Here is a 5,601-nt window from a genome sequence, read left to right as displayed (position 1 = left end):
GGCCGTGTCCTGGCCCCTCGGGTGCGCTGTTTTAGTTGGCATGGCTGCAGGTCGCGTTTAGAGGCCATCCGAGTTTGGTGGGACCCGGGCCAGCGGTGTCGGATGCGCAGCCTGTGGTTCAGGAGTCTGGGCATGCCCCTCGCCGCCCCCTGCTGTTTCATGCCGGTCGGTAGCTGAGCTGTACGTTGCAGAGTTGGTCTCCGTGCAGGCAGGGTAGTGGGCAGCCGGGGGACCTCTGTGGTTGCTTGGGTCCTCACCGTTATGGCTTGCCACCGTGCCCAGAACAGGTTGAAGGCTGCCGTTATGCGGTCCTCACAGGGGGAGTCGCTTGTCCGTTGCGTTGACAGGGGTTGGACGGGTGGAGACCCAGTGGCCCAGTCAGAGGACGCCATTTTGGCTTTTGGGTTCGGAGGGCTTGTGTTCTCTAAGGCTCGTAGGGTGCTGAAGCCCTGTGGATTTTGGACCGGGATGACCCCCGCCGGTCCATGGGGGGGGGGGGAGCAAGGGTCTTTGTTCCATGTGGTAGCTCGTCGTGGTGGTGGGAGAGCGGCCGTCTCTCCCGCGCTCGCCATGTGAATAGGCCTCGACCGCCTGACCGGTGAAGGTAGCTTGTTGTGCCGCTTGTGGGGTACCATATTGCTTCGCTTGACGTCCCCTTTTGGTTGCTGGCCGTTGTGGCCCGCTCAGTTGCTGTTTGAGTCGTACAAGTAGGTTTTATCCGTAGATTAATGCCGGAGCTCTGGAGGTTCACGTCCTCTCGGCTCTGCGGTCAGGCCCCGCCCCCGCCTCTTGAGTTTAGCTCCACTGAGCTACTCAAAGCAGGAAGTAACATAACTGGTTGTCTGTTTGAAAGTCAAGGGGGTGTAACCAGGTTATTTTATAAAAGTGCCAATTTCCATCACAATCTGCATTTATTGCAAAATGGAAAAAAGAGGACTCCCTCATCACACATACAGTTTTTATTCTGCAAGCAAAAGTGCTTTAGGTGTCTGCAGTGTCCCTTTAAGCTGTCCGTTGCCGCTGCCACCATCTTCTCCAAAATGATGACATCTTGGGTAAAATCATTCCTGATCGTCCGGTTATGATTTTTTTTAAAAGGCAGACAATCTCAAAAGCAAATTAGCTCAGAGTTTGCTTCCAGATAGAAAAAATAAGATCCAAAGAATGACATTGGGCACAAACTGCAAAGGAGGATACTATAGCTGTGGCCATTGCTCGACATGCACGCACCAAAAAAGTTACAAAACCTTTTATTGGTACTTGTATCCAGAAGGAATATAAAGTCAATAAGTTTATACAATGTTCCTCTTCTCACGCAGTTTATCTGTTACAATGTGATTGTGGGGCCCAACACGTGGGCAGAACAACACGCAAGCTACATGTTAGAATACGGGAACATTTTAACATTGTACGAAAATATAAGAAAATTGATCAGTGTCCCCAGACACTGTAATGCATGTCCAGTTTTTTAGTGGCACAATTTTATAGCCATAGGAATATATCAGATGCCAATAAATTGGAGAGGAGGCAATAGATCTTTAGGGCTTGCTAAAAAAAGCTAAATGGATCTTTAATTTAAAAACCCTCAAGTCAGGTCTGAATATGGATATAGATTTGACTTGTTTAATTTAATCTTTTCTCTTTTGTCTGATTTCTGTTTATAGGGGTGTGGGGGTGTGTGTGTGTATATATATATATATATATATATATATATATATATATATATATATATATATATAATTTTTTTATATTTGTAAAAAATTTCGATATATATATATATATATTGTTTAAATTTTTTTTTTTTTTTTTTTTTTTTTTTACTTTCTTTATTTTTGTCGTGCATTGTTTACACGTCAGCCTGTTCGGCCACACAGCTGGAACAGGTATTATAACATTAGGCTTTACAATGACAGTTGAGAAATTTGCACATTTTTAAACGAGGTTAAACAGAGCAAGTAAGCCAGATGTTGTAATATAAGTACTGCGGGGCGGTTTTCATGGGGCTGTAGAGTGTGTCAGAGGGTTCAGAGAGGGATTGGTCGGTTGACCCTGGTGTGCTGGGACCGAGCCCTTATGACTAGTGTCTGGGTTGTAGGTGGTTGAGTCATGTACCTCTGTGTGTAGGTAAAGTAGAGCTTCAAGCCATATTGGAAGCTCCGGTGTGCGGTTATTAATAGAGGGTGACTACATGGCACTTGTTGTGGTGAGTGTGGCGTTTGGTTAGGTTGGACTGATTTGCGTCCGTGCGCGTACATATACAGCTCCTCCGTGGAATGCGTATGATGAATGCATATGATGGGAGCTGGGGTGGTGGTTATTAAGGAGCTAGCGTGTCCGGGGAAATTCCCGGTCTTGGCCGTATACGGCCTCTGTGGGTGGTCGTGTTATAACTTTGTGTAGTGTTCTAAACGTTTGTCACATAGTCAACATTTAACAAAGGGCGAAGCCCAACATAGAGAGAAACTACATATAAAGAATGTTTAGGCTTATGAGTCAGGTATTCTCCCTCCTAGGTCCTCCCTCTGAAGCAGGGATGAATGGCACAGTTTTTGCTGGGTCCCAGGTTGTAGAGGGGGGTGGGGTTGTGAAGCCCAGGGCCGCCAGGACAGTGTCCATCTCAGAAACTTCCGCCACCCTTTGTTCAGTGCCTTGGTGCTGAATGAGGAGTACATGTGTAGGTCCCCAATGGTACTTCACTCCCCTAGCTGCTAGCGTAGTTGTCAGCGGACAAAGAGATTTCCTCCAGAGCAGAGTATTGCGGGAGAGGTCAGGGTAGAACGACAGTTCCATATCTTCAAATCTATAGGGTTTTTTCCTCTGGTCGCGCTCATGAAGGCTGCCCTGTCCTGCCCGTTTTGAAACGTAATCCGTAAATCGCTGGTAGTTGCGCTTGAGGGTGTTGTTGGTTTGGGCAGGTGGAACATCTCATTTAGTTGTATTCCTTTGGCTTGCCTGGGGGATAAGAGGGCCGCGAATAGCCTTCGCATAAAATTAGGCATTTCTGCTGGGAGAATTTCATCAGAGAGGCCTCTGATTTTAACATGCTTCCACCGCCGTTTATCCTCCATAGATGCTAGTTGGTGGGTGAGAGTGGTGTGAGCAACTGTCAGGTCGGTGACCTGCTTCTGTAGTGCCAGGACCTGTGTTGAGGTTGTTTGGGAGGTCTGCTCCACTGCAGTAAGGCAGGCAGTGAACCCCGTGATGTCTTCCCTCACTTGTGAAATTTCAGGGGAGAGCGTTTGGCGGAGGTCTGTGAGGAGGTTAGTAATTACCTCCGTGGTGACCGGGTTAGAGGTGCCTGCTGTGGTGGTTTGGGGGGCCCTTTATACCCCAGCGTACCTGGGCTGTGTACTGGAGCCTCTTCTGAACTGTCCGGGAAGTCGTCGTACACGGCCGCCATATTGGATCCGACCGCGCCTATGTTTGCTGTAAACCGCGGCTGATCCGCTCGCGGTTTTTAGTTTTTTACTCCCCATCGGTGTGGGCGCTCTTTCCGACCGTCGGCCGGGTCGTGTGCGGGTTTATATCGGCTGTATTGAAGCCTGTAGTGTTTGCCGACCAGGAGAGCTGTGATCATATATATTCGTTTTATGTCCATGTGTTTGTAATTAAAAAAAATAAATAAAAAAAATCTGATCGAAGATCTGAAATTAGGTGTATATATAAACTGAGAAGCGGTTACAGTGTCCCAGATCCCGAAAGAAGTCCACGGATTGGATGAAACGCGTTGGATGTTTATTTGGGACTTGTTTTATTTTACCATTTTCACTTATTAGCTATTGTTCCTGCTCCATCCAGCCCATACCAGTGTGCTGTTTTAAGGTCCACCTTGGGTGGAGATATGCTTGAACATACTGCCTTCTTGTAAATGCTTTTTTTTTTTTACTTTTTTTTTTTACTTTTTTACTTTATCGTGCTATTGGCTTTCCTCCTTTTTATAATCTACAGCTGCAAGTTGAAGGACCATCAGACCTTTTCCCCTTTTTTGGGGAGACTAGCTTGAATTTACCGACGTCTTGTGAGTTTTCTCACACACCCCTCCCCTCCCTGTTTTACCCCTCTTATTTTACTGTATAACACGATGTACAGTTTTATTTTTTTCTAGATATGCTAATTATATAACCAGGTGGTATTTATCTTCTTAAAGTGTGGAGCTTGTCCTTTTCTTATACTTTGTATAAATGTATGTTTATCTTTTTCCAGTGGTACTGTGAGGTTCACCATATAAGCTCCAAACTTATCTATACACCTCTTAGTGACTCTTTTTTTCTGTTTTTTTTTTTTTTGCACGCTGCCACCATCTTGTCCCAGGAGACCTTCTTTGGCTCCTCATCTGCCAGGAGTGTCCATGCTGTACGTGTGCTCATATGTGAGAGTACAACACTAAGGTCTACAAAGCATCCTGCAAGCCTGCAGAAGCCCTATACATTCAATCTTGCAATGATTGAGACCACAGATCCAAAATAAGAACAGTACCTACAAACCACACAAGGGTTTAAGAATTCTGTTTCTGCCCAAACCAGTATTTATTCATTAAAGTAGAAATATAAATTCCGGCACTTTCTTTTGAAACTAGTGTCCCTTTACTCAGGTGCCCAAAGTGTACAACAACATAGTTACTACCACTACAACAGTCTTTACCCTGCTAGCTGTTCCGGACTGCCAAATGTCGAATCTGTGCAAAATGTATGCCTGTGACGACAGATATAATGGTTTTCCTTGCGTGTAGTGCACCTACAAGGGGAATCTTGCTCTTCCCTCTATTTTTGCACTCTCTCCTACCTGATTCCATTAAACAAAGTGCATGTTTTAATTTTTTTTTTTTATTAAATCCCTCTTTTGCTGGTTTGGAGCCTGCACATGTACTCTGAGACTGCAAAATGGTCCAATTAAAGGCTTCTCTATGAAAAACCTTTGAACAGCAGGAAAGCAGGGATAATGTTGGACGGAGGGGTACAGGTCAAAGCCAGTTGCATTGCCTGCTGTTTGATTTCAGATTTAATATGATTTTTGCAGGTTGTACGGGAGTGAGGGGTCTGTTAGTATTGCGTGATCAGGCATTTTAAATTAATAAGGAAAAAAAGGGTAAAGGGTTATCCTTTTAATAACAAAATACTGGGACTATATTTTGTTAATAATGCTAATTAATTAGTGATAGAAGGTCTGATATAGTAAATAATCTATACACTATAGATAAACCATGCTAAGAAATGCAGTGCTTATTGAATTTGCTTGCTTAAGTGCAGACATGTGAGTGGCCACTCATATTTAAGTATTTTTTTTTCTTTTTTATCTTCTATCTTGAAACAAAACCCACACGTTATATCCTGAAGCAAATTGTTATCTATTTCAGGGAAACTAATGACGTTCATTCTATTTGCACACTTCATAGAAAACTGTTTCTGACCTATAATGAACCAGATGTATTCCAAATGCAGTAAAGGGATGTTCCAGCTTTGGACAGATATGACCACTATTTCTCAATTGTGTGTGACAGTCCGCTGAATCATCATTGAACTGTGGACTAAACCCTTGCTTGCAAGTACCAACTCTTGTTTCTTCTTCTATAAAACTTTTTATTTATTTATTTTTTTTCTCCTC

Source organism: Pelobates fuscus, chromosome 4 (assembly GCF_036172605.1).
Source record: "Pelobates fuscus isolate aPelFus1 chromosome 4, aPelFus1.pri, whole genome shotgun sequence".
NCBI lineage: Eukaryota > Metazoa > Chordata > Amphibia > Anura > Pelobatidae > Pelobates > Pelobates fuscus.
This window is presented reverse-complemented; position numbering follows the sequence as displayed.